Below are 14,471 nucleotides of genomic sequence, written 5' to 3'. Positions count from 1 at the left end.
TCTAAAGCACAAGTGAGCAGATTGGGAGAAACAAGTTGGACAGGGGGAAGCGACACAATCTGGAAACAGCTATGGAAAATGAGAATAAAACACAAGCACAAGCTGTTTTTATGGAAGAGCTTGCATCAAGTTTTACTGGGAAGAGAAGCTATAGTTAGGAGAACAGGAAAGGGAGACATAATCTGTAAGCAATGTGGAGAAACCAATGAGACAGTTGAGCACATTTTCTTCCAATGCAGCAAAGCAAAGATGATATGGAATATGGCTCCATTACAGTGGGATGGACTTAATGAATACACAAGCGACTTCAGAAAGTGGTGGAGTATGCTAATGGAAGTAAAGGCTAGAAAGGATGGAATGGAACACATAGCATTAATAGTGGACATCCTTTGGCACATCTAGAAAGCCAAAAATGAAGCAGAATTTGAAGGAAAAGATAGACATCCAATGGAAGTAGTTAGAAAGGCAGTAGACGACTAGGAGGAGTATCATAAATGCCAACAGGCAGAGCAACGTATGAGCATCTCAAAAACAGAAACAGCAAACGAACAAGAGGACAGGGGGGAACCAGAGGGAAACATGCTGATCATTCGTATAAATGTGGGGCAACACATTGAAGGACAGAATATGGGAATTGGCATCACAGCAACAAATGCACTGAACCAAATTGGTGCAGCGTGGATGCTGAAGGAAAGAAGCACCGGATCAGCTGTCTTGGACAATTTGGTGGCTATACAATTGGCGCTTTGTAACCTAAAGGAACGAGGCTGGCAGAACATCCAGATTCAGACATCATGTAAGCAGATTTTAAATATGATAATCTGCCAAGTCGCAAGCAACATGCGTATAGCAGCCCACCTAGAGTACATAAATGATCTAAGCTCAATGTTTAGGACATGCTCCTTTGATAGCCAGCCTGGTAATGGTAGTACTAATACACTCAGTTATAAACTGATTAAGCAAGCAATGCACATCTATTTTGATGAGGAGTTCTTTGATCCTCAGTGTCTTAGTACACTTTTTAAAGGACAAGTTTGAGCCCTTGCTCATATATTGTAATTTTCTCTCTTAGTAGAAATAAATATTTCTATCGTTTCCGGAAAAAAGAAGAAGCAAAACAATAGACATAGAAAGTAAAAGGATTCTCTTTTAAAAACAAACTTTTGAAGCAGTTAAACTCACCCACATTCTACTCGCACCATGATAATTTTGTCCTCCACACTCAAACCAAATTTAGAAAACAATGATTCTATTGATGTCCTTAAGTGTCGAAGTAACAATATTCGTAACATGAATAATTCCAAGAAAACGCTCAACAACTATCTCAGTCTTAGTCACATAATGCAATGCAATATCAAGTTGTTCTTTTTGGGAAATTTCACATGACTCATCAACAATAATTGTAAATAATTCATTTCCAAACTCGTTTATAATAGCATTAGTAATCTCAGTAGCAATGGCATTCACACTGTCTTCCTGAATATCTGAAGAGGTCAATTGATTATTTTCTGGAACATTTCATAAAACCATATTTTTTTATCTCTTCATTTTGATAAGCAAGAAAATTCAATAGTTCGAGAGAATTATGTTGAAGAGATGAACTCTTGGTTTATCATGACTATGAAATGCTAATTCTGAGACAAAAGAAATAGGATGCAATCCATTAAAACAATCAATCTTGTCCTAAAACACTTCAAACTTGATCAGATTGTTACAAAAAACAATCTCAATGTGTTAATCTTGTTTCAACAATGATACACATTTTTGCCAAACATTACCATGGCCACTATTTGGAAGTCCAATATGTATAGCCAATCTATCTTTTTTATTCCAAATACTAAAGCCTCCTACAGTAAACGAATCTCCTCCCCTTTTTTTTTCCTAATGTCATGTGAAAATAATAACAACATAAGCAAAACACAACATCCTTATTTATGCTATATGCCAACAAATTTCCAACCAATTCTCATATTTATTAAACAAAGTAGGACAAAACTGAAGTGCTAAATTTCAATTTTTTGTATGGAAAGTTATTATAACAAGGTTGATAAGGCCATTTCAATAAATATGCTTTTTATACTTTATCTCAATTATTTGGGTCATACTAAAAAACTTGAATACATAATCCAAGATATGATATAAGATCATCCAAATCAATTGGAGCTCTTGATTTTTTGGAATATTTTGCGAACCACCAGTAACTTGATCTTCTATGGGTTTTCTTTTAAGAAATTTATACATAGCATATTATAAAATACAAATTTATTAATAGAAAGGCAAAATTTACAAGTATAAAAAATACTTATCCAAAATGCACCTGCTAATGTATACATTAATTGCTCTCTTCTATGGTCCTCTAATCTATACTAAAATTATAATTAAAAAATAGTTTGCTGTCTTTTGTAGTCTGAGACTCTAAACAGACAACCTTGTCTTCCTTGGGTTGACCTCAAATCAACTTAAAAAGCCATTCTTAATGAATGGCCATCCAAATCAAACATATTTATATTTCTTTGTGCATATTATAATATCAAATATTAGCTTTATAACTCCACTGACACATATTGCAAAGACATTCATTCATAACACTTAGGGGCTGCTTGGTTAAAGGGTTTGGGAATCACAGAATGGAATAAATCCCTTATTTGTTGCTTGGGTTAAGCCTATTAGAATGCAATTTTTGGAGTTATTTCTAAAAATGGGACTTATCCCATTCTCGAACAAATTGGGAGATTTTGGACAAAACCCTCAACTTATTCTCTCGGACAACATTTATGACGGACCTACCCATCACATACAAAACTCTTTTACCCTCTCTTTCTCTCCATCACACGCCACTCTTTCTGTTCTTCTTCTTCATCAATTTTCCTATCTCTTCTTCTTCATCATATAGTCTTCATCTGTAATCCAAAATCTCTTGAAAAAAAAAAGATTTAAAGTGGATCTAAATAGATTAATAGTGAGCAAATATCTTCAGTGGGCAAATTGGTCAACAAGATCTCCACGAGAAAGATCTCTAAGAAAAATTGAAGAAAACCCTCCAGCCAAATTTCTCCTATAATTAATACTAAGGTAGAATTTGCGATTTGAAAAAATGGCGGAGATGCTAACTGGAAAACAACCAATTCAGTCTCCAGGACGGGATGACATGGTTGATCTCCCAATGTGGGTCCAATCAGTTGTCAGGAAGGAATGGACAGCTGAAGTTTTTGATGTCGAGTTGATGAGGTTTCAAAATATTGAAGAAGAAATGGTGCAGATGCTGCAAATAGCCATGGCATGTGTTGCCAAGGTGCCAGACATACGACCAAACATGGATGAAGTAGTTAGGATGATTGAAGAGGTCCGGCAATCTGACTCGGAGAATCGGCCATCTTCAGAAGAGAACAAATCCAAGGACTCAACTGTGCAGACCCCCTGACTCCTTGGAGGCTCTCCTTGTTTATGTTTTTTGCAGTTTCCCATTTGTATTTTGAAAGGATACTCTGTTCGTATAATGGAGGAAAGTCATAAAGAGCTGGTGTTTTATTGGAAAACGGGTTTATTTTTATTTTATTCGATAAATAAATTTGTTTATAGGAAAATGGGTACTCTATTCTTATAATGGAGGAAAGCCATAAAGAGCTGGTCTTTTATGGGAAAATGATACTTTACAGAAAGTGACCGCGATTTGGTTTATGAAATTACCCCAAACCAAAATTTAGAATGAATTTGTTTGTTTTGAAACCTCAACGGAGTGTCAGTGCAAGTGTTAGAAACCTCAAGGGAGGTTTCTGCAATTATCCCTTTGTTTTATAAGAATTGTTATATCAGGGGTAAATTTGGAATTTAATTGCATTTAATTCCAAAACACTCATCAAACCAAGCATCAGGAATTGGAATGATACTAATTCCAATGTGTGAACCAAGCTAGATATTGGAATGAAAAGTTTAATTCCAAAACCAGAGTCTATGATTCCATTTCCATTTTCGATTCTAATATGTGAAACAAGCATCCCCTTAGATTATCACTGAAGAGTTTCAGTTAAATAAAAAAGAACAAAGAAATCACATTGACTATCAATCACTTGTAAAATTCTTAAACCCTAATTATAAAATACATAATTAATCATCACATAAAATTAATTAAAATAATATGATATTCAAGTAAGCAATAAAGCAACAAGTATTACTAAAACCCTCTAAGTTTATTGTTAAAAAGTTAAAAACATATATAAGCTTTGAGTTTTAACTTCTACTAACCTCAAAGTTTAAATTTTTGAAACAAATTTTGAACCCATACGAGAGTTTAGATTGTTTTCTTCTTTCTCCTAGTAAGTTGTTTTAGGCTATCTTAGTTTTATCTTAAATCCTTTATTAAATCTTGATAATTTCCAACTTGTTGCTTTCTCTTTTTAGGCTTGTTGTTTCTAAAGTTTTTGACCCTTTTTATTCTTTGAGAGTTTTTGATGTTTTGTATAAGTAGTATTTTCTTTTAACTACGCTTGACTTTTTTTTGTCTTTATTTCAATTTTACTCCCCCTAAAAATTATGTTTTACTTAATGAAACTTAAGAAAAATGGAGAAAGTTAAGAGGCATTTTGACTTGGTAGAAAATCATTTATCTAAGTTGACTTTTAATTATTTATTGAATTATTGAGTCCTACCTCAACATTTTGATTATTTGACATTGACCCCACTATAATTTTTTTAAATAGGGCAAAGATCCAAACAACTATATATCTACATAAAATTTTGAAAAATTTAGTAGGGTTAATTGTCACCACTTGGAGCAACATAGATCTATCAATGCAAGGAAATCTAATGGATTACATAGATTAAGAAATTTATCCATGGATTAAAAGGAATTGAAGTTAGAATTTAAGATAAGTATTTATAGCTTAATTCATGATACAAATAAAATTGAGGAACTTAAATGCAAATAAGGAAGTTTTCTAAGAAAAGATTTATCAAGAAAATATAAATATCTACTTCTAAACAAAGTTGCGAAGCACCTCTGGAGATTTGGATTTCTCAAGTGAATCCTGTGGAAATTAGAAGTTGCTACGTGCCTTTAAATTGATCCTCTTTGATCCCTAAAGTTATATATAACCCCTTTCTCTAACAATGTATGAGGTGGTATGGAAACAGAAAATGGAGAAAACTGTTGGTTTGATGAAAAGACATGCTACATTTACATGTGCAATGGAAATGTCATGAGGGATTAAGTATATTTAAGGGAGAAGTGTATCAGAATTAGACATGATAGGAGAGCGTGGAGGTTCGAGTCCTCTTCAGGGCATAATATTGAGAATGCTCGTTGAATGAACAATTCAATAAGTTTTACCGATTCGATCCGAGCTCTTGGAATTGGAATAAGTTCGGCAGCAGATCACGAAATCTTGGTGATCTTCTCTATCTAATGAATGGGGAGTCTGCTCTGCCCTGAACCCACCCTCGAGTATATGCTTCAACAGGAATCATAGATTCGTGTATAAGAATTAGATGTGATCATGCAAAAGTACCTTACTTCCATGCACTATGGATTATAATTGGCAATGCACTAAGTGACATTCTTTATTTTTTTGGTTAATAACACTTTGCCCCCTGTACTAGGGGATAAGCATGCTTTGCCCCCTTTGAACAAATGTACACTTTGGTCCCCTAACCAAATGGTGGTTAAGTTACTAATGGTCTTACAATAGTGAAAAAAGTTTCTTCCAATTTTGCCCTCATCTATTATCACACTTGGCCCTCTTAAACTAAAGTAAAAAAAAAAAGATGTACTTTACCCTCCTCAATAAATAAATATACATTTTGTTCTGATAATCTATGTTGATATATAGGTTACTAAGGATGAAATGGACAGAATACTAATTAAAAACATATATACTTTTCCTTTTCTCGTGAGCACACATGTGGTTTGCATTATTGATATATCATACAATTCATCTAAGCATATATACGTCCATATTGGTGTGCACGTTCAGTTTCTACTATTGATTTATTGCATATTACATCTCGGTATGTGTATAGCCTTAGTAAACATGCAGTTCGAGGCTAACGAAAATATGTTACGCATTTTTATCTTTGTTGTGCGCATATCGTTTTTGACATTATTGATATATCGTACAATTGATCCAAGCTCGTGATTTAGTAGGCCAACTATTGCCGTGCTTCCATTTCGTTTATGTCAGTTATTTATCAAAACTAATCCAATTGTTGAATGACTATCAAGTGGCAAAGATGATTAGCATGAGCTGGGGACATGGCTGCTTTTCAATTGGCATTGTGCTGATGCTAGGAAAAATTGTATATTCAGCTAGACTTTGTTTAAAGGGCTTAGTGTGACAGCCTCATCTCACCCTAGGGTGAACCTTATGATTTAGCAGACCATCTGTCTGGTTTTCGTTAAGACTCACTCACTCCTTAACTTGAAAAATAATATCACATTAACTAAAGCCATTAACAATCCATCATACTTAAGTACAGCCCCAAAAAAAAAAAAGCAAAGATGCCTCAGTCCAAACCATTTAACATATATAAGTTCCCTTGAAGATACATGTCAGGATAACCACAACATTCGAGTACAAAAGGATCTTCCAAGAATAAATTCAGGTCTCGGCTTAACTCTTGGCTGTTTCCCACTCCCGTCTTTTCTTCCTGCAGAGAAAACAAACTAAAGGGTTGAGCAAATCCCATTGAGGTTCCAAGTAAACCCAACTATCCAAAAGGATCATAGCAATAGCAACTCAATCATAAAGCATGATATATATAACAATTAACATTCTAAAACAAGTAACACGTTCAATGTAAAAGGATATGGTATTGATATAGGCTGTAGAGGTGGCTCCTGTCTATTTGCAGACATAGCACTTACTCCTGTTTAGTGAATTAGTGTCATTTCCCAAGTAAAGAGTACCCAACATTTTCCTTTCAGTGTTCAATGATTAGCTCAGTAGGTTATACTCGAGTATACCAATAAACAATATCCAAGAACTATCGGCCTGTTGGTGGCTCAAATAGGCTGACCATAGTTGGAGTTTGGGCACAAAACATTCATGCACAGTTAACAATAGCAGTTAAACAATTGATAGTTCCAAAAGTAAGTTGGTCGAGTGTGATAAAATACACACTTGCTTTTTATTGGTGAATAATAATAGCAATTTAAATTGAAAACTCAAATAATTACACTTAGCAATCCATCAGTTCACCAAAGCAAGCCACAACCATACTTTAACATTAATCATGAATACACACAAGAAACACTCACCCTAAGAGAACAATTTGCACCTTAGCTTCGACGTTCCCTTCTTGCAGCCTGTTGCCTCATGAGACAATTATAATTATCGTAATTATTTAACTATTCATTTAGTATAAATCTTAGGAAAGTTCCTACATGCATGCTGATTTCCAGGCACCGATTTTTGTCAAGAATGTTTAAACTACACTTAAGTTTTGGTAAAACAAATCAGCTTACTACTCCTATGATTGTCACGCATTTATCTCACTTTTAATCCAAGAATTCAACATGCAAACCAAGACATATATAGTAAAACATGTGTATAGCAAGAATATACCAAAATCTATCAAGATTCAAGGCTACAAGCTGCAAAATGATTAACTTCAAGGTTTGGTCATAAGCTGTGGAAAAATTCCAGAAATTTAATCCTTACTTTTCTTATAAAATCACCAAATTTTCTTGTTTAAATTAAGTAGAATACCACATGCATGCTAAGATTAAAGTGTTAGAAGGTATATGGAGTCAAGATAAAAGAGATAAGAGATATGTAAAGTGCTTTTAGTCAGGATTTAACAAAATTTCTGAAGAACAAGAACTGAAAAATTGCAGCTTTTCCTCTTGATTTGCTGTCCCGAAATTCCAGCATTGAGATTGCTTTAAAAGTCGACCTCTTCTTGCTTTCAACTCCTCAAATATCACATGCATGACTAGATTTAGGAAATGGATAATCTATGAAGTAAGTTTTAACCAAAAACTAACAAAATTTTTGGAGATAAAGCTGATAATTCTCAGCTTCATCCCATCTGCCCTCATGCAACAACAAAACAGGAATTCAGCAGGGTTTTTCTTCATATTTTACACTTATCCTCCTCTGATTCAGGTCAACTACTGCATGCATGACAAGATAAGAGAACTAGGGTGTGTGTGTGATGCATATAGACATAACTAAACAGGTTTTGAGAGGAAACAACCAAAGCATTGCAGTTTGACTCCTTCGGACCGCATGCAGCAAGTTGAGCAGAATTTTTCCAGCTTTAGACACTAATAACTTTCTTTCCAAAGCTACTAAATTATCTTAGTCAAATCAAGTGGAATACCACATAAAACTCTAGTTCAAAAGGTTATCAAACATGTAGGTTAATATGTATAAAGCATTGTAACCATATTCTTGGAAATAAGGTTGGAAACCTTCCCCTCACTCTCGGCTCCTCTTGACAGAATTTTCTTACCAAATTTACTTCAAATTTTTCTCCCAAAACCAGTGAATTTATTCATGCATGTCATGATTAAAGCATTAGAAGTTTAATGAGCTAAAAGGTACAAGTTTGCAACCAACATTTTAGAGTTAAAGTTAAAGAAAATGGCAGCTACGTACTCTCGGATTTCAAGCAGGAAAATCCAGCAATACCATTCGTCATTTGTTCATTATAGTTTGTAGATTTATCACACCAAACTTGATATAAATCTAACCAAGGTATATTACAAGAATTTGCAGTAAAATAGCAACAAATTTTGAAATAAAGGCTGAAATTTAGCTATGGTTCAAAGTTGGAAGCTTCATCCCAAAATAGGTTGCATGCATGTTGATTTCTAACCAAAATCTCAACTTTCTTTCTTGATTCAGGCATAAATCACACAATATATCATAATGTGACCATAGAGCCGTGAATCTCCTAGAAAAATTTCAATAAAAATGGAAGTTACAAGCTGGAAAACACAGCTCTCCTCCCACGGTTCAAAGAGGAAATTTCAGCAAACTTTCTTCCATTTTCTCATCCAAAGCAGCACCTTTCTCACTTACTTTCAATCCTTAAATCACCTACCAACATGCTTATAACATAGAGTGAAGTAATAATCATGCATTTTCCAGAAAACTCAACCAAAAATTGCAACTAGAAACCGAAAATGGATAGCTCAACTCTCAGCCTCAATCCTAGAAATTTCAGCAATCATGAAGTTTACATGCATTCCATATTTTCACCAAGATTCATTCACCAAAAGAGTAAAATATTTTCTAGCAACTTGCAACATAATATAAACCAAAAGCTGGAAAGAAACAAGCTTCCTTAGCTCGGTGCGAGCTGGAAAAATTTCCAGCATTAAACAGGTTCCTATCACAAATTTTTACCTCCATCAGACCTCAAACCAAACGTGCATCCAAATTTCTCTAAGGTTTATGGAAAGATTGAAGTTTCTTAGTCATATTACCTGATTTTTTTTGCTACAAAACAAGCTGGAAAGTTGACCCACCTTTCTTGTTTCCCCTCGGTTCAAGCTGGATGAATGGACAGCTTTCCTCTCCTCTTTCACTCTCTAATTCACTCGGTTGGACAATGAAGCAAGACACCAAAGTTTCACGAGAAAATTCTAAATTTATGATGAATTTCAAAAAATTTCTACAAAGGGGGCATTTTTAGTATGAATTTCAAAAAATTTCTACAAAGGGGACATTTTTAGTATGAAATTCTGTTCAAAGGGTCTTCGCATTCAGCAAATGCGAGCTTTGCGAAGTCACTCTGAATATTTAGACCCACAAAATCCAACAAAAAAAAAAAATGCTAGGTTAGTGACTTCGCATTTCACAAATGCGAGGTCAGGAGACCTCGCAAATTTGCTATTTGCTCAAAAGAGTGGAACTTTGAAAGGAACTTTTGTGGAAGTCATTTGGCTAAACGTGAGCTGTAAAAATTTTTTTTTTTTATGTTACAGCTATCCTGATATGAAAAATATTTGTTCCGTCAGAGAAAATAAATATTTTTTAAATATTTATTGTAATTGCGATCATTTTGCTCTTTTGACCACTTCGCATATTATCATTTACTAAATGCGAGCTCCTAAAAAAGTTAAAGTAAAATAATATTTATTTTCTTCTAGCGAGCTTCTACAAAATTAAATTTAAAAAAAAATTTGTTTTCCTAGAGTAGTAAACACGAGCTCGTAGAGAATTAAATTTCGCATAATATTTGTTTTGCAGATCTCTCATTTACTAAAAGCAATCTTTGGTAAAATTTTATTTTTTAAAAAATAATTGTTTAGACATTCATTGAGTGCCTGAGAGATCCAATAGTCGCGTTTTGATAAGTAAATCCATATAGTAAATCCAATAGAAAGATCTGCCTGAGAGATCCAATAGTCACTCATTCTCGCATATGTTTGCCTGACCTCGCATTTGTCAAATGCGAGGTCTGGAGCAAATTTTTTTTTTTTTTAGATTTTTGCAAAATCAGAAATTCAATAATAAATCACATTTGGCAAATGCGAACTACCTATTCTTAGAATTTCCAACACAAACAACCCCTCAAATAGAAATTTTTTTTTTTCATAATAGTTTTAGAATTTTCTCCTCTCTCTCTCTCTCGGGTTTAGAATGGGAAGAAAAGGAATCCATTCACCTCTCCTAGTTTTCTCTCTTTTGTCTTGCTCTGTCGGCTCTCTCTCTTTTTCTTTGTCTTGGATTGAAGAAGAAAATGAAGCTTGGTCTCCCGATTTCAAGACAACACAAAGACAAGCTGGTTGCATAGTAGTTTAGGCTGGTTCCCATGGCCATTTGGTCATTTAATAAAAATTTTAACATTTGGCAAAAGTTGGACATTTGTCAATTGTATGTTTTTGTCTCCAAACATTATTCTACTATGGCCAAAATAATTCTAGTAGTCACACTATTGCTCCATTAATTTGTTTTAAATAGTATAATTTTTATAAAGATTTGCAGACAATAATCTAAAGTATCCCTATGCACTTAAAATTTAAAGGAGACAATTAAACACATAAATCAATGAATGATGTGATATATGCAATACTTTCGATTTTTTAAATAAAATGTGAAATATATGAATAAATTTTCGAACTCGCACACTTAGATTGGCTGAAAAATAAAAATTTAGGGGCTAAAGTTGTTTCACTAGAAAAAGTTAAAGGATTAAATAAGAAATTGCCCCTTTTTAGCTAATCTTGATATTGTATTTTTTAGGAAGGAAAAATGACCAAAATGAAAATGGTCCCTCACACTTCAAGAGAAATTCATTTCAGTCCCTCATATTACAACCAGTGTAAAATAGTCCCTCACATGTATTAAGTGTGCTAATTTGGTTCCTAAACTCATTCACACCCAAGTTTTTTACTTCAAAAATGCTCCTTATTCAGGTGCCCATACATTCAAGGACCGCGGGGGGGGGGGGGGGGGAGGAAGTAATATCCCCCTCCAAAATTATAACACATGCCTAGCACATGACAAGTTTCATCAATTTGAAGTTTTAATTGAATCGCCCTATCACTCAAATCAATATTCTAGCTCAAACTCAAACCTATTTCATCATCCTTTAAGGCCCAAAAACACTAGTAATGACAGCACCAAAATGCAAACCCCCCTCCATCAATTGGTGGATGATTGTCATGTACTAGGACCATTTCCTTTTTGGAGGGAGAAGCTACTTTTTTCCGTTTTGCCTCTGAAAGTATGGACATGTAAATAGAGAGCATTTTTTAGTCTAAAAATTGGCCAAAAATGATTTTTTAAACTAAATCGGTACACTTGATATACGTGAGAAACCACTTTACACCATTTTAAATGTGAAAGACTAGAAACGAATATTTTTGAATTATGAAGGACCTTGTGGTCACTTTTCTTTCTAAGATAAATAGCATAGAAAATTCGTCAATTTGATTCCTAAACTTTTACACTAAAACCAACTTCGTTCTTCATGATTTCTTTAACCAATTTAGTGCTCAAACTATTTTTCTCTTTCCAGTCTAGGACTTTTGTGGTAGTACCACCATATTTTACCTATTTTGCGTGACTAGCTAGGGGTTAAATTTGTTAAGTTGGATCACATTTTCGGATTAAATTTGAGAAGTTTTGATAAATGTTTGAGTAAACTTGGTTTACAGCCTTATCTATAGATCGAATGATCCAAAACTTGCCACACAGCTTCTTTTTGTAATTTAATAAAAAAAATTGAAAATTTCAAAATTTGGGGGTTTTCTCACTCATGGTGCAGTTCCATAGGGCAGGAAAATTTTGTCAGCTTCAACCGCCAACTTGACTGTCATATTTTTCTTAAGTTTGCTTTTTCTGGTGATCACAAGTCACCAAACCAAACTTTTCAATTCCTTTCCCTTTTTTTCTTTTTTTCTTTTTCTTTTTACTTTTTTAGGAGAATTGCCATGCGGAATTCTTCAATTCTTATATTTGATTTATTAATTCTGCTATTTGTCCATAACCAAACTATGAAATAAGATAATCATTTAGCAAAACCCATTCAGAAAATGTGAATTCATGCTATAGAAAAAAGAATAATAAGTATGGGATATGTAGACTTTATGATCGGAGCAGTGGCGGATTTACACTGGGGGTAGTGGGGGCCAATTTCTATGATACCTACAAAAACTTGATGTAATTTCAACTGTGCTCCTGGAGTTTTGTGTATCGATTGGTTTATAGGCCTTCACTGCCCCCTTAAATTTCTATGATACCTATAAAAATTTAATGTAATTTCAAGTGTGCTCCATGGAGTTTTTTGTATCTATTGGTTTATATGATTTTAAAGTTGTCTTTGATTTTACCTGTTGTTACAACTATCGTAGAAAGGGTTTTTTCAATGGTGAATATAGTGAAGAATCGGTTACAAAATAGAATGGAAGACACTTGGATGAATAATTGTTTAGTTACTTATATTGAGAAAAATATACTTCGTGAAGTTCAAAATGAAAAGGTTGTAAATCGTTATCAAAATATGAAAACTCGTCATAAGCAATTATAAATGGTTTAGCTTGCTTTTGAAATAAAACTATTATTACATTAATAATTTTGAGTTTGTCTTTTTACATTAATAATTTTGAGTTTGTCTTTTGATGTTTTTCATGAAATATATGCATCATTTGTACTTATTGATGAATATTTTTTTCCTTAAAAACTTAAAAAAAGAGTAGGTAAAAAATTTTAGAGTTGCTTTTGCTCCCACTAAAAATTTTTTCTGGCTCCGCCACTAGATCGGAGGGTTCTTCACGGTCACAAAATTCTTTCCGCCGTCACAAGATTGGCTCCAATTGGTTTCTCTTTGCAAACATCATAACATCCTGATTTTATTCATAACTTTTGGATCTAGGATCAAGATTCTAGATCCGGTGGTGGCTTCACTCCAACTGGGCATGCTAATCACCATCTGCACCTGTAGATTTGCTTCCCTATTTTAAGAAGTTTCTGGCTTTGTTTCTTTCTCCAAAACACTCGACGGCAAGAAGAATTTGTGAGGCTTTTTGGCATTAAAAATTAAAATTATATGGAAGGAACACGGCCTATTTAATGTCCTCATAGTGAACAAGTTTTTTGCCGGTTCTAAACCTTTAATATGGAGAATGTGACCTGATATGATAAATTTATCTTTAATTGATCGCATAGAACGTGTAAAATGTGGTGGCGCTATTATAAAAGTCTTACATAAGAAAAAGTAAAATATTTTGAGAATTAAAGTAATTTTAAAAAAGTCATGAAGGACGAAATCGATTTTAGCGTAGAAGTTTAAGGACCAAATTTGAGAATTTTTCCATTTAGCGCACTTTTGCAAATGATTTTCCCTTGTATTGGATATGAATTGAATCGTTACAACACAACACAACACAATCCAACACAGAATCTGTGTCGGATCTTCCAAGTGCTGCACCACCGTCAGATTGATTTTCACCAACGCAATCCTACGGCTGTGGTAGTTGCAACAAACTCAACAAAGATAATGTGTTGCAGATATTGGTTATTACTTTCAGACTCCTAAAATTCCACACGCGGTTTAAAAAGGACCCCACTTACACGCTTTGTATCGGCTCAAACAAGAATGAATAAATAAAACTCATTCGACATCTGCCCAACAGGCCAATTCCTCCTACCAGAATAATCATCAGATGAAAACGCAAACAAAATGGTAAATTATGCTAACACCCAATTTTGCGTAATTAAACAAAAAAATATGGATGGTGGAATTGAAATGGCATGCTAAGATTTAGTGAAAACAAAAGGCTCTTGACTCTGGAGTTTATTTATATTTGCATGTTGATAGTTTTTTTTTTTTGAATAATGGAGGAGGAGATTTTATTACAAAGATTTTTGGATTAGCCCATGTTCACTTTTTGTTACATAAGGTTTTTTCAAATGCTCATTTAAAAATTTAAAAAGTTGCAAATAACTGTATGATTGCTATATGAATGTCGATAGAATGAATTTAGTGATAAAATATTCAAAATATAGAAAGTTTCTTTT

The sequence above is a fragment of the Coffea arabica genome, chromosome 4e (genome assembly GCF_036785885.1).
Source record: "Coffea arabica cultivar ET-39 chromosome 4e, Coffea Arabica ET-39 HiFi, whole genome shotgun sequence".
Classification (NCBI taxonomy): domain Eukaryota; kingdom Viridiplantae; phylum Streptophyta; class Magnoliopsida; order Gentianales; family Rubiaceae; genus Coffea; species Coffea arabica.
This window is presented reverse-complemented; position numbering follows the sequence as displayed.